The sequence below is a fragment of the Haliotis rubra genome, unplaced genomic scaffold, assembly GCF_003918875.1.
Source record: "Haliotis rubra isolate DU_JTF1 unplaced genomic scaffold, ASM391887v1 Scf514, whole genome shotgun sequence".
Classification (NCBI taxonomy): domain Eukaryota; kingdom Metazoa; phylum Mollusca; class Gastropoda; order Lepetellida; family Haliotidae; genus Haliotis; species Haliotis rubra.
In genome coordinates, this window is record NW_025767207.1 from 252,786 (window position 1) to 279,640 (window position 26,855).

Below are 26,855 nucleotides of genomic sequence, written 5' to 3' on the forward strand. Positions count from 1 at the left end.
ACCGGCATTGTGTCGAACAGAAACAACAGTTCCATATTCCGAAATCGCGACTTTGCCAAGGGTAACATAATCTCTGTTCAACCACAAAACCCATTAATGGCAGACACTAAACCAACACACACCCTCCTTCCTCCCCCGAGGGGAGCGTTTTCCAGCCAGTAGTTAAACGGGTGTAGTGACCATGTAATCCAAATTAAAACAATGTGCGCTTTATTTTTATCTCCTCATTGGATCTTTGGACAAAAGAGGAAATCTGATGAGTGATCTCCCTTGAAAGTCGGGCGCATTTGAACGCAGAATGTCTTTTAAGGAGCGTCACAGAGTGCAGGTACACACCACCTGTTGACTTTGAGGCGTGTTGAGACTTAAGTCACTGTCGTACGTACGTAGGTATTTGGTGCGGATCTCTTTAGATACGAAAATAATGCATTGGTCATTATTGCTTACATCAAGTGTTTGAAGTATCCTATCAAGAGAGAGAAAAAAAAACATGTTAAAAGACATTACAAGGTGTGGGTGTGAACAGATTTTGAATCACTGATGTACTGAAATTAGTGATCCTCTCGTCATGATGTTAGCTGAAGCGACGAGAAAAAGAACAAAAGCACAATTTCATAAAATGCATGTAAGTCCCTCCTCTTATGATTCCTATAATTGGTGACCTTAACCTGATTCTGCAATTTTACAGTATATCATATCCCGGTCATGGGTGTGTGTGTGTGTGTGTGTGTGTGTGTGTGTGTGTGGAAAGGAAGAGATACACTTCTACAGTATATCATATCCCGCACATTGGGTGGGATACAGTTTTACAGTATATCATAATCATATCTCGGACATGGGGTGGGATATAGTTCTACAGTATATCATATACCAGACATGGGGTGGGATATAGTTCTACAGTACATCATATACCAGACATTGGGTGGGATACAGTTCTACAGTTTATCATATACCAGACATGGGGTGGGATATAGTTATACAGTATATCATATACCAGACATGGGGTGGGATACAGTTCTACAGTTTATCATATACCAGACATGGGGTGGGATATAGTTCTACAGTATAGTTTATATCATATACCAGACATGGGGTGGGATACAGTTCTACAGTTTATCATATACCAGACATGGGGTGGGATATATCAGTATATACCAGACATGGGGTGGGATATAGTTCTACAGTTTATCATATACCAGACATGGGGTGGGATACAGTTCTACAGTTTATCATATACCAGACATGGGGTGGGATACAGTTCTACAGTTTATCATATACCAGGCATGGGGTGGGATATAGTTCTACAGTATATCATATACCAGACATAGGGTGGGATACAGTTCTACAGTTTATCATATACCAGACATGGGGTGGGATATAGTTCTACAGTATATCATATACCAGACATGGGGTGGGATACAGTTCTACAGTTTATCATATACCAGACATGGGGTGGGATATAATTCTACAGTATACCATATACCAGACATGGGGTGGGATATAGTTTTACAGTATATCATATCCCGCACATAGGGTGGGATACAGTTCTACAGTATATCATATCCCGGAAATGGAGTGGGAACAAGTTTGCGGAGTTTTAATCATGTTACTTTCACTCCCTACTGGGTGCCCGCCAAGTTACACAATGGAACGCAAAGACAATTTTCCATGAAAACCCGAGCACTGAAATACAGTATATTCCCTAAGCTGCAGCATCATATCATGCCTTAAGGCCTTGTGAAATAGTTTCTATAATTATTGTAAGACTGGGTGCGATTTGTCTTGTAACAAATTAATTCGAAACGTGGTAGATTTCACCCGTGTATTTGAACTTAACTATTTCTATGTTACTCGACCGCCACGGTGGTGTAGTGGACAAGGTTCTGCCTGGCATGGAGAACAGCAGTTTGGTGGTTCGTGCAATTCCAAAACACGTCAAAAGATAACACTGGTTGTTTCCCTGACTTGCGAATAGGATTAAGGGGACAAAACAATGACTCTGACGCTCTGAGTCAGTATACTCAATAGTCTGCAATATTCCGGACAAACACGCACGCACGCACGTACGTAAGGGAAATAATAGTGAACGTCATTTCATGTCACGTCACCTTACAAACTTTCGCCAGGAAACACCCATTCTTTGATGAAGCTTACTAAATAGATAAGTTGTTAGTGATCTCAAATAACGTTTGACTCCTCCCATACGTCCAAAGGGACACTCCTTCAATCGGACAAGGGGCGGTGGGGTAGCCTAGTGGTTAAAGCGTTGGCTCGTCACGCCGAAGACCCGGGTTCGAATCCCCACATGGGTACAATGTGTGAAGCCCATTTCCGGTGTTCCCCCGCCGTGATGTTGCTGGAATATTGCTAAAAGCGGCGTAAAACCAAACTCAGTCAGTCAGTCAGTCAATCGGACAAAGTAACGTGGGTCGAAGTTATCTAAATTAACGAAGTTTCACTGCCTACAAGCCCTAATCACATTCAAGACTGCTGGAATTTATTACTCAACATGATGTGAGTAGGTCCCACTAACGTCATTCCACAAGCGATACTGACATATCCAGTTTCATTTGTGCTACCCTTCCCCCTGCTTCCGTCAAAGATTTACTGTGTTCTTGTAGACAAAACACAGAGATATGGTATACGATGTACCTCACAACGTCATCACATGACAACGTTAAAAAAGCAAATTATCTTGTTCAACTTCAACCGAGATTGGGAACATTAAAAGGTTTGTTGTCGATGATATCAGCTTTTGATATTTCAGTAACGTATATCCTAGAGTATGGAATTAACTGATAAATTGCCATAAGATATCTCGATAACAAGCAGATACCACTACCCCTTGCCAGATGCCCGTGTTAATATCTCAGTCTTGGGCTTGCCGTGACTGAAAGGAAGATTGTGCGTCCCAGTAACTCTGACAAGCATTAAGATAAAATTTATCACTTTGGGATTTATGTCTGCCATCTTCAGGGAGCTTAATTCATGGATTGAGAAAATCTAAATCAACGTTAACAACCAGCGCGGGTGTCCCGATTAACTTTAGGCTGACAGAGTTATGCAATAAGGAAAACGTCTTTCATCAAGCGTTTGTTAGCTACTTATTTTATTTTCTTTCTATTAACTTCATCAAGATTGAATACAGCATTCAAAAACATCAAAGACTTCATGGAACTGACTGTGCAGCTGATTCATATTCCATGTAACTGTAATATTCATTATTGGCGTTTTACTGCCTTGTCTGGGAGGGAAGCGATATTATCGGTGCTTCTGTAATGGCGTTCCACATACTGCACCATGATCGACCACGGACGTGCAATGGCTGTGCAGGAGAGATACATTATTAAGACAACCTGCTAGCACAACCTGCTAACGTTTTGTGTTGCACGAAAATGTATAATAACTATAGTCTGTTTGCAGTGAAAACGTACCGATGATTTTCACTTTAAACAAAAACGTAAATCAAGTTAAGTGAAATTAATTTTATTCAACTTAGGATAAAAGTTGTTTAACAAACGATCATAAATTCAAATCGCTATTATTGGTTTGTATTACAAGGGGGTGAGCACAGTAGATGGAACAGTGGAACAAATGCACGTGCGGTACGTGATGAGCGTTAACTTCAACCAACCCTACTTGTTCTCTGTGTTTCATTTAAAGTGCACACCCCCTTGTAATGCAAACCAAAATTAGTGATTTGAAGCTATGATCGTTTGTTAAACAACTTTTATCCTAAGTTGAATAAAATTCTGAGATTTGAATGTTCAATTGGCAAGGTAAGATTATGAGGATTCGCAATCTTAATTTCACTTTATTCGATTTACCTTTTTGTTCAGAGTGAAATTCATCGGTACGTTTTCACTGCAAACAGACTATAGAGTCAGTTATTGAAACGGGGTTTATTTGGTGAAGGGTGAACATCCTGGAAAGGTTGGTAAATTGGGATGATCTGCACACAGTGGCGTTGAGCTGACCTATATTGTGTCATATGGTTAAAATTAGGTCATAGGGATATTCATAGCGTCATATTTAGGTCATGGAGATATTTATAGAGTTATAATGAGGTCGTTAGGATCATGTGGTTATGACGCTTGGCGCTCAGTCAGTACTGTAAATATATCATGTCAGTGGAAGCATTGCTAGTCTCGATTATCAGTCGAGACACATTTTATTAGGAGCAAGGCCGGTGGGGTAGCCTAGTGGTTAAAGCGTTTGCTCGTCCCACCAAAGACCCTGGTTCGATTCTTAACATGGGTACAACGCGCGAAGCCCATTTCTGGTGGCCTCCGCCGTGCTATTGCTGAAATAATGCCTCTGGGATTCGAACCCTCATTCTCATTCTCAGTGATGGGACTCAACCTAACGAAAGTACTTGAATCTGTACTTTACTGAGAAAGTGTAATCCCAAATATGACAAAAGTTAAATGTGATCTAAATGGCATTGTGTATTCGTAAAAGGCAAATGCTGTACGGTGAAAATTGTACGAATGGTTCGCCGAACGACAGTGATGACGCCGCGTGTTCGTGTAAAGGGTAAACATCCCTTGCCCTACCGGTTAAACACTTTCTAAAAGACAAAGGGAATGACTTCAACTTTCCAATAGGCAACTTTCCCTTGATCACTGGCCTATCTGGTCCAGACTCGAGTATTTACAGACTGCCGCCATATAGCTGGAATATTGCAGCGTAAAACTAAACTCGGTCACTTACTCACTCTTTTTGGCAACTTTGACGAACAATCCTTATTGAGTACCATAGATTCCCATGTTTATTTTCGAGTGACTTGCCTTTGCAAGGTTTTTGTGACGGATGATATCGGCAGGGCAGGATATGATAACCCTTTCGATACACATGTATCATCACTGCTTGATAGTGAATCATAAAGACGTGCTCATGATATGTACAATCGACTGGGCTTTTAACAGAAATGGAGAGAGGTTTGTAACGTTTATTAACTATTTATTACCTATTTCTCAAACTAACATTATTTGTGTAAGATAATGTAGATTGTAATCATTATTAATCTTTTTTCCACAAACACAGAATATGTACATTTTCCCGTATTCAACGCTGAGTATGTGTTTTGACACAACCATAATTCTCACGTATTAATTAGCATAGGAATAATTTATCACCTTCGTAAAGCGTGTTTTATTTCCAGATATACATCTACCGACACTAAAACTGACAGGCTGTCAGGATTTATCGTAAAAAATATATACATTGATAACATATACATGTTTTAACCCGCTGTGTGCGTGTGCGTTTAGTTCCGCGCTTATAAATATGATGCGCATGGTATATTACAATTATCACATTTATCGCTTCAGAAAGGATGAAACACAGTTTCATAAAAAATATCTTCGAGTGGATCTGTACTCTCGATGGATGAAACACTGTTTCGTTTGCAGGAGTCACCCATTACAAAAAGGTTTCTCCCATTAAATAGTGTTTTACTAAACTATATAATTAAAATAATCACGTCTTCAGAATACCAATTAGAGACCAGATGGTTTAAGGTTTAATCAGTCGAACCTTGATTCCCTGACGCGTTTCAAATACAACCATGTGAGCTCAACCTAACAGGAATGTATATACTGAGGAGCGAAAGAAAGTATACGCCTATGTTTGAAGTGGCATAAATATGTTTATTTGATAAATATGTATTTCATGCGGGCATCATATGCGAAATTATGTACAATATGTACAATATCAAAGACAATACTTGGCGTACAAATGACGTATCAGAGGGCAACGGGTTCGCAGGTTCCGACTTGGTTGATCCATATAGTCCTGTTCCAATCGCGTAAATCGAAGCTCACGATGTAAACCACTGGATGTTTTGGTCCCACCTCGATTATATACACACCGCTGCCCCACAGCTGGAATATTATTAGAGAAGCGTTAAAGCAAGTGCTTCAGTGTAGTCTGCACCATAGGATTCAGTGCTACCAATTGTAGCAGAACATCGATAACCGAAAAAAAACATATTCGGGAATGGAGTTTTTAACATACATACATATAATTCATCCTTGTCATGATTTACTCTTTCACCAGTCATAAACGTTCCACCGAATACTGGAATCTTTATTAAGGGTTTTAAAGAAAAGAAAACAACTCCCAGTAAGTAATTCGTTCCACAAAGCGATCTTAGGACTAGGTTAGTCGTAATTCGAGGAGTACGTGATCTGAATCTTTGGTTACTACCTACCACAAAACAATCGTAACACACCAAGTCGTAAGTTAAGATCAAAATGTAAAGGTGCTTCTGGCCAACTTTGAATCGCTAAAATTGGTCCTAAATTATATCATTAAAACAAGAGACGACGACGTTACCGTTCCACGATTGGGTCGTGGCGCTACGATTGTAAGATCGAAGCGTTAAGGTGATCGTAAGTCCCATTCTTTAATGTAGACTTACGACGTTCTTAGCACTACGATCGCATTGTGACACTGGAACTTGCGTGTCATTGTACAAAACAACCTTAGTGCTAAGAATTTGTTAAGGTATGGGAGTTACGATCACCTTCGCAAAGATCGCTTTGTACAACGGCACCTAGGACCTAGACGTAAGTCTTTGGTTAAGATTGAACCCTTTTATCCAGATTCTATTGTAAACGAAAACACTGGGGAACGCGTCTTGTTGCGAATCCACATCCCCTCCCGCTCTAACCGCCATTCCTTAAACAAAAAAAATATGCACGTGCGCTTCCGCGTTGCTGCGATCAGACAACAGCTGCTTCCGTATCTCGAGATCCGAAAGGCTGCCGTGATAACACACGATAAGAGCAAGAAGGATGTATTGTTTGAGGACCAGTCAACAGAACAAAGTGATTCTGTCATCTGGACATTCAGATCTCTTCTCAAAGGGACGCTGTTGAATCCAGTATAAGTAAAACAAACAGACATATGTAACTCAAGCATCAGATGAAGGAATGGACCAGAGTTACGACTGGACCGGATTGATATTATACGGGGGGTACTTATTCCACTTATCTCGTAAAAGACTACAAAGCATGTGCATATTTTTGACGGAAGTCGAGAACAGAGGGTCAAATGGCGCCTCAACCTCTGACGGGAAGACGTAATTGGGTAATGCTTCTCTCGTTGAAGCCGGAACGAAAACTTCTGAAGCATTCTTCGGAAGTCGTTGCAAGTCATACATAAAACAAATCTCCCCCTGCAAAGTGTGTTCACAATAAGTTGCACAGATGATTGTATCTACACAGAGGTTGTGTCACGGATCCTTCCTCGTATTGTACTGCTCGCAAACAAATTGCCATAATTTGTACCACATTCCATCAAGGAACAGTTCAAAAGAAACCCGAATTAGGCCCCCATGACGAGTTAGTTTATGATAAATAGGTGTTTTTCACGACCCTTCCGTTAGCGCACCTGCCGAAAGGGACTTGTTTGACACGTCGGGCTCCTTGTTTAGGATCGGATCATTCAGCTTCACATTACTGTCGATGTACACGTGGGTTATGAGCTGTTGGCCCGAGAAATATCGGTACAATTTTAAAGGGCCACTAAAATTATTAAAGAATGATATTACTACCTTTTGAATATTAACACGGTCCGTTGGTTTGTTGGTTTATTGTTTAAAGCCGCCCTCAGCAATATTCCAGCTATATGGCGGCGGTTTGTAAATAATCGAGTCTGGACCAGACAGTCCAGTGATAAACAGCATGAACATCAATCTACGCAACTAAATGAGTTATTTTAATTTAACGCCGCTTTTAGCAATATTCCAGCAATATCACGGCGGTGGACACCAGAAATGGGCTTCTCACAATTTACCCATGTGGGGAATCGAACCAAGGTCTTCGGCGTGACGAGCGAATGCTTTAACCACTAGGCTACCCCACCGCCCCTCTACACAGTTGAGATGCGATAACATGTGTCAACCAAGTCAGCGAGCCTGACCACCCGATCACCACGCCTCTTACCACAAGCAAGGGATGCTGAAGACCAATTCTAACCAGGATCTTCACGGGTTAGAATAATAAGGCAAATTTCCGTTTTAATGACTTTGTCATTGTCGCAGAATTTTCATATTTTAATGACGTCTTATATGAACTTCGTTTTATGAATACCACGGAAAGTGGATACATGTGTGTTGAAAGAAACAAATAATTGGCAAGAGAGAACATATTTATACATTGAGGACAACACCCTGGTTCTCAGTCTACAACCCTGACTCATAACCTCCGTTCCATCTAGATTAACGCTAAGTCTTTGAATAGATATAATTTCGATAGTAACAAATAATCCCATTTAAATTGAAAAGGAGCCCCAGTGAGATGGGGTATGTCTGAACCTGAGGAAATCTAGACTTGCTTCATTTAGGGCTTTAGCATTGCAGGAAGGGCTAGGTAGTAGGGATAATAATGTGGTTCAGGAATTGTGAGACAGACTACATTCCACCCAGCCCATACTGTGATGCAATAGCCTTGAATGAAGCAGCTTGCCAGGTCTGAATCGTACATCGCAATGGAGCTTCTTTTCAATTTATATGTAGTTGTTTATATTTGTGAAGTTTGTGTATATGTTCCACTAGGTGTGGGTTTACTTGGCCTGCCTCAGCTTCCATGCTTATCGCCACAGCCAACTAATACCAATACCCAGTTGCTGCAGTGACCTAGGTCATTTAGTGTCATCGTGCCCGATACTATGTTGCTGACGACTGAGAAGGAAAACGCTGTACGATTTCAACCCTTACGTATCATTGATCATTGTTTTTTAAAAATAAACAGTTAATAATCGCGACATATTCATCAATTCCCTTCAGTTGGTCTATTAATATCTCATTGTCTATAAATATATCGAACGTGAATGAATAAATAAATGAACGAACAGTAAACACACAGTAAACGATATCTTTTTTCCCGAGCTAAAATTTAAAACGTAATATCAAACATTTATACATTAATGTTTTTCGTTTACATTTATACATCACTTTATATATACAGTAGGATAGATGTTAACACAAAAGGTCTCGTCAGAGAATAACCAGTCTCGGTGGTCCGGTTCCATTGGGTGGAAAAGGCAAAACGATACGAATGAACCATTGAAAACAGGTTGAACACCAGACGCCCGCTATAAATACGTGTTCAAGTAAACACAATTCAAAGTCAAGAGAAATACACGTGTTTTAAATAGATGTTGATAATGATAGCGTATAACTGTATATATACATTTCAAATAGATGGCGGTATGGTCTTAACAAATATCCACGTGGTGGGACTAGATACGCTTACCATGTTGTGAACACCTGGTGTCATCAGCTCTCTTTGACAGGGATGCATTAAAAGCATCCTTTTGATATAGAATAGTACAAAGGACCTATCGATGGTTCGATAATCGCTGAAATCGTTAATCCAAACACACTCTCACGTCCTCATTGCGTCGGTTCATCTGTACATACGCTAACTCATTTTCATAGATTTGGGGGTGGGGGTAGGGTAGCCTAGTGGTTAAAGCGTTGGCTCGTCACGCCGAATACCCGGGTTCGAATCCCCACATGGGTACAATGTGTGAAGCCCATTTCTGGTGTCCCCCGCCGTGATGTTGCTGGAATATTGCTAAAAGCGGCGTAAAACCAAACTCAGTCAGTCATAGATTTGGGTACATTTGAAAAATAAACAGTGATCGCTTTATGCCTAAATAAATGTAGACGTGCACTCTGCGGTTTCTTTACTGGACATTGCAAGAGAGTCAAAAGCCACGTCGGTAATATTTCAGCATGCATCCAATACAAACGTGTGTAAGTTCATTATAGTCGTACCGTCAGTTGGGTTACCGGTATGGTAGTATCCCAGTTTTGACAGCGTTTTGGTCACTGATTCGTTAAGGTGTGATGTTTCGCTGTCAAAATTGAGATAACTAGCTGTACCAATTAAGGGTAATTATGTGAATGCAATCAACTGAGAACACAATCATTCCAAGAGCTACCACGTAGAATGCAGGATGAGACTGACTGACTGAGTTTGGTTTTACGCCGCTTTAAGCAATATTCCAGCAACATCAGGGGACACCAGAAATGGGCTTCACACATTGTACCCGTGTAGGGATTTGAACCCGGGTCTTCGGCGTGACGAGCCAACGCTTTAACCATTAGGCTACCCCACAGCCCCTGCAGGATGAGAGAAGTAGCTTTATCAACTACTTGCAAAGTATATATACTCACATATGCATCACGTGTATGTCGTCATGGCTGAGAAAGGTACAATGTCCAACAAAGAAGTGTATATTATGCAGCTGCAAGGTGGGCAGAAACAGATGAAGAGACGTTGTGTAGAAAATGCTTCAGCAACTTTGTACCTACTTCTTTGAGAGGCATTTTAGAAGTTGTATAGATGAAGGAAAACCAAGTTCTATGGATAGTCAACTTCTTTATTGCAATGAGTGCGACGTTTCGGTGTCATCACTTGCTTGATGACGGTGTTAGTACCTACACCGAAACGTCGCACTCATTGCAATAAAGAAGTTGACTATCCATAGAACTTGCTTTTCCTTCAAATTTGCACCTACTTGGTTTGGAATAAATGACATGTGACAGAGTTATGGCGTCATATCTTTCTGCCTGTGGCAGTGTGTTGGCTGACAGTGTTGCTCTGTGATTGGTGACTTTGAAGTAATTGACTGATTGACTTTCAAGAATATACTGTTTTAGTTGTAGTCTTTTTTGTTTTAGTCTTAGTTTTAGTCGTATCCGAAGCTTCTGTTACAGTAGCTCCCACAATCACTGGCTAATTAGGGAGAAATTAACACGAGTGGGCCGAGGACTGTCAAAATTGTGACGACCGGTAAGCTCACTGTCAAAATTGGGACAGCTGGCTAGATCAATTACAGAAGTGTGAAATTTCACTGTCAAAATTTGGACTGTCAAAATCGGTACTAAACCACCGATATCTAATCATCGTTACTTCCAGTGACAATTCCAGTTTACAATCAGTATGTAACATACAAAGAGGCGACTAACGGTATCGAACAGTCAGGCATGCTTGGTTGATGGATGACATCGTATCCTGATGATAATCACTGGATAGTCTGGTCTAGTCTCGGTTACTTAAAGGCCCCCGTCCTACAGCCGAAATATTATTGAGTTCGGTGTTTTCCGGTTTATTGTACAGGATTCGTGTGAAAATACTCGACGAAAATCGGTGAAGAAATTAATTGTCTGCTTGGGCAGTACTGCCACGTTTCGCCCTGACACGTGATGTATGGCGCTTGGACTGAGACTGGTAACATTTCGCGTGTTAGAATGGCTAATGTGGCTGTGATGGCTAACATGGGGAATGTTTTATAGCCCACCAGAACTCATTACCAAGGAACATAGCGGACCAGGCTTGGTACGCGATAGAAGGATGGGGAAATCACTCATAAACTATCGCAGATTTCGTAATAACGGAAGCAGCATTTTCGAGGAAACGTTTCATACTCAGACATGAACAGAGGGTGTTTTATTCCACTTCGCGAATGTAAATTTTTAGGATGCTTGCATCTCGTGGAAGGAAGGCACCTTATTGATGGTTAACATCGGCAACAAGGGAACATCTGCCAATGCTGTTTTGTATTTCGTGAGGAAAAACACTTTTACAGAAAAAAATGAAGATTTCCAACATAACACAAGAAAGGAATAGGAGTTAATGCAGAACCTTGCTGCACACCTTAACACGAAATAAGTCTATATTTCAGTATGTATACATTCGACAGTACGTTCCTAGTCATGCACATAAATATATAACGTCAAAGCTGGAGGATTACCAGACCCAACCCTAAACCGAAGCAGATACCAAAGCCGTAAAACGCAAAATAGCGCTACATGATTGTCATGTTTCATATGTAAGAATGCGTGATTTGAAGGTGACTCTTAATCAGAGTTAGCAAAGGTCTGAAACCATTACGACTGCTATAAACCTTCAAGTTCCCGCTTAACAATATTCAAGCTTTACGAAGGCTGCCTGTGCATAATTGAATCTGGACTAGAAAATCCTGTGGCCAATATTGTAGGCAAAGTTCTACGCAGTCGGGGTACGATGACACTCAGTAAAAGTCATCGAGCCTGACCACCCGATCCATTAGACAAAAAGATATTGTAAAGCTGAATGTACCTTCACGAATCTGTACTTGAAAAAACACTGTTCGGCATAGTAATGTATTTGTGTGTGAGCAAAAGTGAGGTAATACCGTCTGGGAAATGAATTCGTTATTGTATTCTTAAAACTGCCTTACCACGTTTTTCAAGGTATGGGAGTGTTGATACAATCATGGAACACGGAGCTCACAGCAGTTAAAAGTAAGATGCCTGTTATTGCCTGCGATGCAGACTGGGACGACGGGACTCACAGCAACATCAACCAACCATCAACATTTATGTGTTTGCACCCCCAAGCCACACCTGTGGGTCATATAAATCTATCCAAAGGGTCTATTGCTGAATCATTAAGGTACGGAACTCGCATAGGCTACAGATATTACTAAGGAGTTATAGGCAGTGGTGGAGACAATGGATTCTGCTGGCGTTGATGGAAACGCCATGGTGGCACTGTTTCCGTGAGTCTTTGATTGTGGAAGAAACGTTTAGCCATGATATATCATTGTCAGTAGTGGAGGTCTATGAGCATTGTGGGAAGGTCGTTCCTCAAGCCGTCACGGAGATGATGATTGTGGACGGTAATAGATGCATTGAAAGGAGGTCGGCGCTTTGATTACCACATACCTGAAACCTCTAACAGGCACAGGAGTTAACGTTGACTGGGCTAGACAGATGTTTTGAGTTAGCCTTGGTTTCATTGGGTTCTACCATGAGGTTTTGTTTGGCGACATGAGCCCCATGGGGATTCAAGGGCAGAATGTGGCCCAGAATCAAATGCTCGAAGTTCGGGCATGTTAAGTTGTTTCACTGACGTATTGTGTTCAGAAACGGTGACTATCGAAAGCGCACGAGGGGATGCTGTTATTGAAAATATACCACGTCAACGTCAGTGAGTGAGTGAGTATGGTTTTACTCCGCTTTCAGCAATATTCCAGCAAAATCTCGCGGAGGACACCAGAAACAGGCTTCACACATTGTACCCATGTAGGGAATCGAACTCGGGTGTTCGGTGTGACGAGCGACCACATTAACCACTAGGCTACCCCACCGCCCCGGGGTCATGGAATAACCATTCTCGATTTTCCTCATAAACGGTTCCCGGTGGAAACAAAAAAGAGGTGAAAATTGTATTAATGATCACTGAACAGTGAACACAAAACATGCAGGTTATCATGACTCGGTGATGCAAACAAGTGATTGAGAGTATGAACGAAGTGTCACGACGTTGGGGTCCAATGGACCCATACAACCAGGTATATAGGCCAACCAGTGATTGATAGCATGAGCAATCCCACTCAGTCAGGGTCTTTCAGCTTGATAGCTCAGCCTGATAACCTGGCATCCATTTTAGTAGCTTCTTACGACAAACTTCCACGGGTAATAGTGAAAGAAAGAAAAGGACGATGGAATTGTACTGTTTGGAACCATCTGGTAGGTGGTAGCTGTGTTTTAGTTTGGTTGCTTGGTTTATTGTTTAACGCCGCACTCAGCAATATTCCAGCCCTATGACGGCAGTCTGTAAATAATCCGGAGTCCGGACTGACAATCCAGTGATTAACATCATGAGCACCGATCTACGCAAATGGGATGCAGTGTTTTAGACATCCAGTCTGCTTAGAGGCTCCGTAAGAAACGTGAAATATGTCGATTTAACTCTCAAGTGTATACCATTAAGCAATTATTATTATTATAAAGGATGAGTTGCAATACCACAATATAACACATCCAATGAAGAAAATCGTCAGTGACGACACGTCTGTACAGAGGAATGACATTAATCAAGTAGTCGCCCAGAAAACAGGCAACAGGACGTTTATCAGATATTGTGGCCAGCTGTTTCACGATGTACTGGCCCGCTGTCGACTGACCATGTCAGGCTGCCCACAGTGCAGCTGCCCATTTGACAATATGTTGAGATTCGTCGTTAGTGTTAATGGAGGTACACACTTGTACACGTTTTCCTGAAATACACTGTTGCCTAATTCTGTGAATGAAACCTCACAAGCATTACATGTCTGACTGAGGTATTAGTGCCTGATTGAAACCCACTGCTGGTAACTGTCTGTCTGAACCCACACAAGTGGGTGGTAACTGTCTGTCTGAACCCACACAACTGGCCCTAGATTTTCGAAGCTTTCTTAGCGCTAAGATAATCGTAAGTTAATGTTAATGTATGGCACTTACGACTATCTTAGAGCTAAGAGAGCTTCGAAAAGCTAGGCCCTGGTAACTGTCTGATTGGACACAGACTACTGGTAACTGTCTGACTGAACCCCCACTATTGATAACTGTCTGATTAAAACCCGACCACTGATAACTGTGTCCTAATATGGTATAATGTCTTAGTATGAACGCCATATAAGTTTCTGTGTTTGCTCGTTTGTTAACTCTGCCTATCAAAATTTTATTATAGCTGTTTGTAAATAATCGTGTCTGGACCAAACAATCCAGCCATGGACATCATGAACATCGATCTGCGCTATTGGGATACAGTCACTATCCAAATGATGCCAAAGTACGCTTTGCACAAGCTTATTGGTTTGATTTGAATCCCCTATATTCGGCTACGAACATTCTAAGAAGGTCACTTTGATACTGAGTTAATGTTCGCATACAACCGATATTAAACAATGAAACCTACTTCGGCTAATGTTGCATACAACCCAGTTTTGGGTCTACTATTCAGACTGCACCATTAGCCCGATAGCACATGCAAACATCTGGGCTGTTGAACACATAAAACCCACAGCTTGTCCCACCCACAAAGAAGTGCTTCTCTCCGTATCAATTTTACACTTCAAATTGGTTGCGTCGTAGCCTAAGGGACCTACCATTATATGCTCTTGGGGAACGGTGAAAGGGTCCTGAGATTTTTTTCGATTTGTTTTTTTCTTTTCTTGTTTTTGTTTGAAGAATATACATATTTTTTCAACTGCAGATGCAAAGTCACATATTTCTGAAGTTAAAACCATATGCTTAAATATATTTCTGAAAAGCACCTTGCATCAATGTCATTTCTTTGGCAGGCGATATGTATTTATACAAATGCCAGAAGAATAAATTGTTAAAAAAAATTCTGAAAAATTCGTTCTTTTCCCCGATTAAGTCCGCCACTCCCCTAATATCAAAGGGTCGGTCTCCAACCTCAAAGCTGAATATAGAACAGATGGCTTACAAATTGCAAATGAAGGATGTAACATTTTATCAAGTTCCGAAGACAGTGTCAGTAGTTCAGTGATATAAAACAAAATATAAACCCTATATGCCCGTCTATCCTTTTACGTCTTATGCCAGAAGCAGGATGTCAATAAAGACATAATAAGTTTAGGAAAATGTGCCGAGTTCATTGTACGAAATATATTTAAAAGCTTGAACAAACTACGTCTTCTTACTACAAAGGCGAGGGATCTTAAAATTATATCTGGGTTGAGAAACTTAATAAAAATTTCACTGCGAGAATTAAATTTACTTTTCTCATATAATGTTTAATGAGAGGAAATTTCGCATGAGTGATTTCATAAACGTTATCTGTCGTGTACGGTGTTTCTCAATCAAAGTGCCCAAAATCTCAGACGGTATTAAAGCTTCCCCAAAGCATAAAAGTTTATGAAGCAAACAAACGCGGTAATAAAAGTTTATTTACTCGAATTTTATCTTCTCATAGGCTCCATCAAACTCGCTCCCAATTATAACGTTAACAACAATTGAGAAACATGTTTCGCGATATTGCTTTGAACACAATTAGGAGACGTGACAAGCATTTGAACTATGTGTTTGGAGATACATCAGTCAACCAAGCGTTCAAAGTTACTCAATTTTACTGCAGTACTTAAACACAAACTTGTTTCTATGCATTTATCTCAAAATGCGGGCATACATAAAACAGAAAAAATCGATGGCTTATGCAGAGGTAGACGACTGGATGTTTTTTTCTCCGGTGTTAGAGCAACGAACTGTCTTCGGTAATGTAATAAAACTGAGAATAAACACACGAGATATGCGATTCAACACATTTTACTCTGCGAAGATCCGGGTCACGGTCCCGATCCACAGAGCGTTCTTACCGTTACGACCTGTCGTAACTCCATAATTTATCGTAGGCTTACGAATGTCTTAGAGCTACGGACGCTTTGTGGATCAGGACCTAGGATTGGTCTTCAGGAATCTAATACCATACTTGCAAGAGAAGATCAGGGCCTAGATTTTCGAAGCTCTCTTAGCTCTAAGATAGTCGTAAGTGCCATACATTACCATTAACTTACGATTATCTTAGCGCTAAGAGAGCTTCGAAAATCTAGGGCCCAGGTGACTTGGTTGATCGTATCCCAGTTATCAAGATCGATTTTCTTGACTTCAATCACCGGATTGACTGGTTCAGACACGATTATCATATTCTGAGTGCCGTTGTACAAAACGATCTTAGTGCTAAGGTGATCGGAATTCCCATATCTTAACGTAGACTTACGACAGTCGTAGTCGCACTTTGTACAAGAGTCTGTCTCACAGTCCCTGAATCACATCATTTTCCCTTCTGCCTAGCCCTTTCTGCAACGCTAAAGTTACATGAAGCAAGTCTAGATTTCCTCGGGTTCTGAATCTCACATCTCACTGGGCTCCTTTTCAAATAAAAATTAATTGCTTATTTCTATACAAATTACATATATTCAGAGACAAAGCGTTAGTTTGTTTGTACAAAGGCACCGTGGTATATTGCTGAATGCCGCGTCAAGCAATATTCCCCGTGAATAGCTACAAAATTACAAAATGTGTAACTCTGGTGAAGTTGGTGATGAGTACCACTATATTTTTTGGTGTAATTCTTTATTCGAAGACAGAACTAAGTTACTAGTATTAACAAAGTATTTTTGTACAGGACCTAATTATTTTAATGTCTTTTTACAGAAAGAAATTATACAATTATTAGCAAATTAGCAAATTAAATATATTAAATGTATCCATGCAAATCTTTCAAAACTTTAATGATGTTGCCTCGTTGTATTATTTTATCATTATTCGTGTATGGATGTACTATGTGCCCTTGTGAGTGGGTTTAGAGAAAAAATGACCTTGAACTTGAAATTTGCTGATCCGGCGTTAAACTTTACTCACTCACGAAAGTTAAGCAACACAAAAGACTCAATCATATATATTCCTCACGACTTCATGGCCATTGTCGGGGGATGTCTTCCGAGCAATAATTAATACTCTTGAAATATCATCAAGGAAGCCTACTCGGAAACAATGAAAATTTAAAAACAGTCGCGTGTCACGGTGATCTTGTTTGAGAAAACAGCGTTTGTCGCTAGCTGAGTAGCACATTATTGACTTTACCATCGACTCAGAAGCTGTGAAAACACAACTTGTGGCCATTGAGCATTGTAACAGGGCCCTATACCCCTAAAGTAGCCACACATTTATCCAGTTCACTCAATACCAGGAACTTTGTCCGAGCATTCATAATAGTCCCACTTACACATGAAAGAGAAAGTCGCCATTGCCGACAAAAACCTCCCCATACAAAACGACTAAATAAATACTCCCTGTAACAATAGCTTCAAGGGCGCGCATACGTTAGATATAATATTTACCTCACGACTGCCGTTCACCTTTTACCAGACTTTGGCGCACGTGGTGAGGATTAGCCATCAATGAAAAACACCATCTCCACGTGATCGTTTTCTTTTGTTTTCGTTTGAAGGCCAAGCTCCCAGTCTAATTTGAAATTGAAACTAAACATTTTGTACTCCCTCAGGGGCTCGGGCGAGGGATGGGGTTTTGATTATGATGAAGGACGGGCGGTGCCGTGGAGTTGGTTCTGTCTGAAACTTGCATACGCTTACTTGAGGTGAAATTGGCATTTGAGAGCATGGAGCGGAGAGATGTTTTCTTGAAAGGCCAAAAGTGACCTATAGAATTAGAATCTTAGAAGCCCAAAGGGAATACGATTATAAATGGCATGCATGTTGTCATGCTAACGAAATTGTATGATAACACATAACGGCTGTTCCCCATGCTCCCTGCTGTATACGAGCACTGTCTAATATGCATTGAACGTCATAGGAACGATAAACTCGCGTATTTGAAATACTACTTTCCTCATTGGGGGTATTTTAAGTAAAGGAGAGCTATTATCAAGAGCCACGAGTCAACGATCTTCTTATTTTTACCCTTTACGGAAGTTAGACCAATATATATCCCGATACATAGAGAACTATAAGATCCGTGAAGATCCGGGTTAGAATTGATCTTCAGTAACCCATGCTTGTCCTAAGAGGCGGGCAACGGGATCGGGTGGTCAGGCTCGCTGACTTGGTTGACACATGTCATCGTATCCCAATTGGGTAGATCGATGCTCATGCTGTTGATCACTGGTTTGTCTGGTTTAGACTGAATTATTTATAGACCGCTGTTATATAGCTGGAAGATTGCTGAGTGTGGCGTTGAACAACAAACAAACATAAGTTCTGGAACAAAAAGTATACACCAAAACATGGTAGTTGGTCATGACGTTACCGACGTTGTCAAAACGTAAGTAGACTGAAAACTGGAACGAAAAAAAACAACTGGTGATAGAGGTGTTGGGTACATGGAAGACAGAGGAAAACAAGGTGAGTACATTCTGTGAGTGAGTGAATGAGTTTAGTTTTACGCCGAACTCAGCAATATTCCAGCTATATGGCGTCGGTCTGTACATAATCGAGTCTGGACCAGACAATCCAGTGATCAACAGCATGAGCATCGTGCTGCGCAATTGGGACATGATGACATGTGTCAACCCAGCGAGCAAACCTGACCACCCGATCCCGTTAGTCGCCTCTTACGACAACAATAGTCGCCTTTTGTGGCAAGCATGGGTTGCTGAAGACCTACTCTACCCCGGATCTTCACGGGTGAGTACTTTCTGTCAGAGATAGGGATTGATTAGAATGGAACTGGGGTGAGTGTTTTATCACATATTTACTCTCGGGTATATTTAGTTTTAGTACATTTAGGCCATTCATAAATACTTTGGGTTTATAAATTCTTTTTGTAGCAGTACTATGTTTTTTCAAGGTGCTTTGTGGAACATGTGAAGCAGACATAATCTTGAGATTCAACGCAGTGTATTGACGTTTTTGACTGACATGGAACTTGAACGGCATCAGGTCAAATACACACTTTTGAATCTCAAGATTATTTCTGCATCACATTTTCCAAATACATCCTGAAAATCAACTATACCACTGAAAAAGGAACTGAAAGGGATTGTAGATTTCTACAGTACAACTGTCATGACATTAGTTAATGCTTCATGCCATGACTGCATAACAATCGCAAAACACACTGATTTGACTTAAATATATTTTATTCATTGAAAAAATGGGATTGGGCACAAGTTATCCAACTTAATGGAGCGCTCTCCCAATACACAAGAATCTTATCTTCCTTAACTTGTATTGAGCAGAATAATCCTCGAAGTAGACTAAGGCTTAGTCTCTGAATATATATAACTTTGATAGTAACAAACAAGCCCATTCAAATGGAAAAGGAGCCCCAGGGAGACCAGAGATTCAGAACCTGAGGAAATCTAGACTTGCTTTATTTAGGACTTTAGTGAGTGAGTGAGTGAATATGGTTTTACGCCGCTTTTAGCAATATTCCAGCAATATCACGGCGGGGGACACCAGACATTGGCTTCACACTTTGTACCCATGTGGGGAATCGAACCCGGGATTTCGGCGTGACGAGCGAACGCTTTAACCACTAGGCTACCCCACCGCCCCATTTAGGGCTTTAGCACTGCAGAGAGGGCTTGGTAGTAAGGAAAATAATGTGGTTCAGGGACTGTGAGACAGACTAACCTCGAAGCTATAATTTGCTACCAGGTCGTACTTGGCTTCTCCGCCCTGAGACCTGCTTCCTAAATTGTTTCCCCTCATAAAAATGTGACAAGACCTTGAATTTTTCTCACACACGGAAAGGGCCATGGTTTCCTGAAAGTGACTGTTCACCCCTGGCTGAACGAGGTGACATATCAGCGCTAATCAGACTGTTTCAACACGCAGGCCTCAGGTAAGGCCTTATCTGCGACCAATGAAGAATTCACGAGATTCTGTAAACTGACATCAAAGCGACTGGTTATCAAAGTGACCACCGGACGTCCTGGAATGAGTAGCCAGTCGGGAGGTACACGTGGTCGACTGGTCAATCACGTGGCTCAGGGCGGTCAGCCGTTTGAGACGGGAACATTAAAGACGCCAAGTTCTGGACTGTCGAGTCAAATCACGTTATTGTTATTCATGGGACAGGGTGTGCAAATAAAACCTGCAACGTTCTGTAATACTTATTGTGAACATTTGTCACCGCCTTGATTACCGCACCTAACAGACAACCTATGATCAAAGCCTTGCATGTGCTGTCTGTCTACATCAAATATATATATGACGTTTACTATTACGTCATAGACATCCTTTCTCACCCTCTTCCTCCTCTATCTGGGGCTGGGGGAAGCCTAGTGGTTAAATTGTTAACACCAAAGTCCCCGGTTTTATTCCCTACATGGGCACAGTTGTGTAACATTGCTGGAATGTTGCTAAATGCGGAGTAAAACCTCACTCACTCATTCCTTCTCCAGCACACGTTTTCGTTCTCCTCTATCCCAATTCCGTAGATCTATGTTCATGCTTTTGATCACTGGGCTGTCTGGTATATTTTAATCTGCTTAGGTTTTTATATATGTGTTTAGTTAATACGTTTGAGTATATTGTATATAGTGTAGTTAATAGTCTCTCATAACCCTTAATCGGTGGCTCACGTTTTTTATTGCATTTGTATATTGTATTGTTATCATGCACTTGTTAGGTGAGACTTAAATAAATTATCTGTCTATTTGTCTGTCCAGACTCGAGTATTACAGACCGCCGCCATAAAGCTGGAATATTGCTGAGCGCGGCGTTAAACAACAAACATATCATTGCCCACCTATCACTGCCCCATTCCCTACCGGCACAAGCTTCACGTTTTATCTATTTTGGGAATCAAACCCACAGGCCCTCGTGTCTTTGCGAGCATTAAAGATTTTTTTTAAATATATAAATATTTGAGATGACCCCCGACCCCCATCATGATGTATTGTACTGTGAAGCATTTCGAGTCGGGGGTCATCTCAAAAACAAAAGTTTTTTAATCTTTAATCCTCGCACAGATACGAGGGCCTGTGATCAAACCCGGGTTAGCGTGAACGAGCGAACGCTTTAACCACTGACCTACCCACTCCCACACTCCAACAGCATAATCTCGGCTAATTCAATCCCGGGGATAACCTTTTCATTAAATGCCAAGAAAACCACAACCTCCGCTAGTGCACTAGTACATCACCGACACACTGTTCATTAAGCCCTACAAACACGTCCCGGTGTGACACTGACAGGAGCTTATAGCCCTGCTACAAATATAAAATATACATCCTCCCCACAAACAGAAGCCACGGGGGTTCTCCTGAGTACTTACGTATTATACCTGCATCTATTACAGCGTCCCCTACTGCACGGTAACCTGTTGCCGTCTCCATTTAAACGTCTAACTTTCAACAGGTGCGTGCATTAGGTGCAAACTAATGTTTTGACGCGTTCTAAATGTCAAAACATCCATTTAAAGTCCAATATGAAATACAGATTTTCTAATACCACCTGTTAAATTCTTGCTTTCGGCAAAACATGCCCCGACAAACACGACCCTGTCGCTGAAGCGAAAACCATCCTACCCTCCTTCAAGAAGCCTACACTAACAACAACACTTTCTGACTGACGTGACGAGTAATGTTATATGTAATTGAACAAGGGTTCAATTACGACAACGGGCTTGGTAGGAAAAGGCAGTCAGCTCTTACAGAACTGTTGTTTAAACAAGATCGGAGAGCGCGGCGAGACCGTCACCTGTTTTCGTTACCACTCTCGTTTTCAGCCTCTGTTAATCGTTTACTTATGTCGCATGTTAATTGGCAAGGATTGGCAAGGATTGGCAGGATCGATAACAGTTATATGGCTTTGTAATTTCGTACTAAATATTGACAATGGCCAAGATAATCTGTATGCGTTACATCCGGCATTCCAATATTACTGTGTACTGAAAGAGGATCTGGCATAAATTAAATGTTTTTTTGTAGTTTAGACACATGATCTGAAGTATTGGTTTCCAATGGCCTGGAGTATTGTTGGGTGCGGGTTCTTGCGAAATGTGTGAATGGCGCTTGCTACTGATTAAGCTGGGTATGCTTACCCTGTCCGTGAGACCGCCTCTGTGGTGTAGTGGTTAGAGCGTCCGCCCGGAGAGCGGAAGGTTGCGGGTTCGATCCCCGACCGCGTCATACCAAAAGACGTTAAAATATGGTACTTGTTGGTCCCTGCCTGGCGTTCGGCATTAATGGGTACAACAAGGACTGGTCGGCTCGGAGTCAGTAGAATGTGTCTGAGTGGGGTATTCATGCTTCACTGCGGCGTGGTATCTCAGTGGGCTAGCACTATAAAACCAGCTTCAGTCTGGGCTAGTACAAGCAGCCGCACATACACATACACACGCATGCACGTCGTCATATGAGCGAAATATTCTCAAGCACGACGTTAAACCCAATTTCACCTCACCTTTTCACCCCTGTCCGTGAACACCTCGTAATATCATATCCGACTTCAGTGATCCATTCACAAAATTGGGAACACGATATCTTCTGGAATCTGTCTTGGCGGATAATCAAGACTGGTTGTTCTCTGGCATTGCCGTTTTCACATTGCACATTACGTTTTTACCGCGCTTCAGTAACGGTATCTTCACCGTCAGTAACGGATTCTTCAACGTCAGTAGCGGAGTCTACAACGTCCGTAACGGTGCATGCAACGTCAGTAAAAGCTGCGAGTCTTCAACGTCAGTAACGGTGTCTGCAACGTCAGTAGCGGCGTCTGCAACGTCAGTCAGTAGCGGCGTCTACAACGTCCGTAAAGGTGCATGCAACGTCAGTAAAAGCTGCGAGTCTTCAACGTCAGTAACGGTGTCTGCAACGTCAGTAACGGCGTCTACAACGTCAGTAACGGTGTCTGCAACGTCAGTAACGGCGTCTACAACGTCAGTAACGGTGTCTGCAACGTCAGTAGCGGCGTCTACAACGTCCGTAAAGGTGCATGCAACGTCAGTAAAAGCTGCGAGTCTTCAACGTCAGTAACGGTGTCTGCAACGTCAGTAACGGTGTCTGCAACGTCAGTAACGGTGCTGCAGTTATGGTGTTTACAACGCCAGTAACGGTGTCTACAACGTCTAAATAAAGTAGACACAGTTAAAATTTACACCGTAAAGACGCGTAAAGCTTCAAATTGACAAGTGTCATATTGCATTGCTCCTTCGTGGACTTTGTTGCAGCCTATGATGAAAAAAATATACCGAGGGAAGCGAAAGAGGGAACACCACTTAATCGAAGTCTTCCTTTATTTAGTTATAGTTCTTTCACTCACACTGCTTGCGAAGAAACCTAACAAGAATATAGGAATACTTGTGCTTTCATGTGTTTCCTTATTTGTTTCCCTCACTATATACCGAGACAGGCTGTGCTGCGACACTGAATTTAACCTAAGACGATAATACCATATTGAGCGAAAACTGGGCATGAAACCGTATTCATCAACCTTCCCTGATTTCTCAACGTATATCAGTCAAACAAGTACAATAATAAACTTGAAAATTAGAATCGACAAAAATCAGAAACGTTATAAATGTGATAGTCAGAATACTGTTGCCGAAAGTGAACACGTACATGTCCAACATATTATATGGTACAGCTATCAAATACAACACCATCGTATGATTAATTTTCATGATCAGACAACGTTGTATACTTTCGTTTTCAGTATACAATTTACGTTCTAAACTGACGTACAAAAGAAAGTACACACCCGGTGCTTTTGGATTACTTCCAAAAATCGACGTAAACGTTTCGAAAAGAACTTTCCTAATATGTTGCCAAAACACCAGGGATATCGTGCCCAATTGCGAAGTTGCCAGTCAAAATCACAATACTTTTGAAAAAATCTCCCCAAAATAGGTGTGCACTTTCTTTTATACGTCAGTTTATACGTTATAAAAATATACTAGTTATCTGTATAATGAGTGAGTATGGTTTTACGCCGCATTTATTTACAAACCACCGTCATTTAACTGTCATGCTGTGTGGCGTTAGTCTTTCAACAAAATGTCATGGTGCCCCAACATCCTTGGACGTTCTTCATGACATCAACCACTTGGTTATCTTACCATGACGTATGTCCAAGCAGTCATGCATGAGTGAGTATGGTTTTACGCCGCTTTTAGCAATATTCCAGCAATGTCACGGCGGGGACACCAGAAATGGGCTTCACAAATTGTACCCATGCAGGAATCGAACCCGGGTCTTCGGCGTGACGAGCAAACGCTTTTTCCACTGGGCTATCCCACCGCCCCTATCTGCAGACTTAGACTTGCTCCAAGGCTGTACTGAGTGCTAAGCCCATGCATGTATAGTAATTCTATCCTTCAAAGAGGCAAGTCTAGATAAGTGGACATGCAGTCCTCCAGTCTTTTATTTATATATTTTTACCTAATAATTATTACCTAAGAGTCTATGAGTTGATACTCGCGGACAGGAACAACTGCATTAGGGACCGTTCATAATTTACGGCAAGGGTGTGTGTGTGTGTGATGATGATTTTTATGGAAAAGCATGTAGAATGTGAGTGCCCCCATTTTATGTACAAAGTCAGTGACCCCCATTGCAAGTCATGTACAAAATGACCCCCCCTCCTTCCCATATTTTTAAGCATAATACTTAAATATTATTGTGTACAAAATTGCTGACCCCCACCCCCAACAAAATGGTGACAGCACCACCCCTAAAATCATCATTACCCCCCTAGCCAAAAATTATGAACGGTCCCTTAATTTGATAGAAATGGATTAACTTCAAATATTCACAATTCGCGGACACTATCGGGTCGTTAAAGTTCAGCCTCTCGGGTCAATGAAAGCCTGAGAACGTTCAAGCTTCAAACAATCACAGTTGTTGCGGAACATGCGTGATTGACGAGCCATGTACGCATGCTCGAAACATGCACGTGCTCCGAGCTCGTTAATCATAAACCTGTGCTCTCATCACTCATTCCGGTACATGCTACCGTAAAACTATCAACAGGTTATCGTGGCAGGTCCTGGAAACCTGTCGGAAATTTAAAACTCTTAAGTCACGCGTACGTGAATGAGCCTCACGGAACCTAATCATTTTGAAGCTCTAATTTCGACAAATATAAATAAACACATGCACACAAATGTACAAGCACATACACACACCATTGTCACGAACTGTTACGTCATACGCATGATGACGATATAAATTCTAGCGTTATGCGTCGCTATGACTACGCTCGGTTTTCATTTCGCCTGAAGAACCATTGAGCAGCAAAGGATTTTGTGCACATAAACAAGTTTTGACAAGCACGACTATCTTTTATATATTTATTGCCTTTACACCTGAAGAAATCTTATAAAATGATATATGTTTGAAATATGTTTAGAGAAATTCAGACACAACCCGAATAAATATTAGTTTCAGTAATTCGCAAATGCAGCATTATAAGTTTAGAGCTACAGATAACTTTTTGGGTCATTGAGTTACGTACTCGCTTGTGGTCATCTCAATTGTTTTTTTTTTCTTTAATTAACCAAATAAATTATACCCACTTCACTCAAACTCAGTTGGGTGTTTTGTCATTTTCCATTAATTGTAAAATTATAATACAGTTTAAATGTTATTTATATTGGATCTGTAATATGAGAAACTATAAAAAGACTGCAAGTTGTCAAGTTGTACCTCAGTTATTTTATCTATCTATCGGTACGCAAGCAAAGATTTGACATTTTTGTGTGTACGCATGTAAGATCAAATATATTGAGTATTTACAAAACTCAAGCGTACTTGTTCGGAATAGACTTAATAAGAACTGAATTTTCACGTACATATTTGCGTAATTTACGCAGATACGCAGCTTATCTGTACCTCTGATTAGTTATTATACACAAGTATAAATTGTATGACATCTAACCTAAGATTGAAACACGTGGATTGCATTCTTGAACGTCAGCGACCAATCTGACACGACAATCAACACTTCTGACGTTCATGAACTCCTTAGCCTCAGGTTAAGACAAATACTATGGACGCACGGACGTGCTCAACGGCGCCATGTCGTTCTCCCGTCTACGACATGTCCACGAGGCTTTGTTTACAAGCATGACCACATGACATGCTGTTTACGTCACATGATCATACCCGAGGTGACGTGTCAAGTGTCATCATCGACGTTGACGTCCGATGTACAAAGATAATTGATAACCTTGCACGTTATTCCCTGTCGGTAGGGTGTCACTGATTCATCGACATGTCACGTGACCCGTTTGTAGTAGGTCATGTGACACAGGGCTGTCACCATTGACATCGTGTCATTGTCCGTCCGCCATCTTGATGTACATGTCAAAGAAGGGCGGGGCACCTTGCAAATGACCCGGACAAACCCTGGCGGAACTGATAGAACCTCTATTCCGTTCCTTACATATATGTTGAAAGTGACGAAGCATTGCTTGAGTAAATATCCATATACAATTATATAAAAGGTCTTCAGCAAAGTTATGTACAAAACGTACACGCAAGACAAAATTGACACATGTAACCAAACCAAACTGGATGTTTAGAATATAGACGCTC

At 41.2% G+C, this 26,855-nt stretch overlaps 1 protein-coding gene across 1 annotated transcript in view; it reads right to left on the bottom strand.

Moving 5' to 3' along the window:
- LOC124292344 (protein Wnt-11b-2-like) overlaps window positions 1-26,855 on the bottom strand; it is a 72,719-nt gene that overhangs the window by 44,072 nt on the left and 1,792 nt on the right. The gene's annotated exons all lie outside the window — the stretch shown is intronic.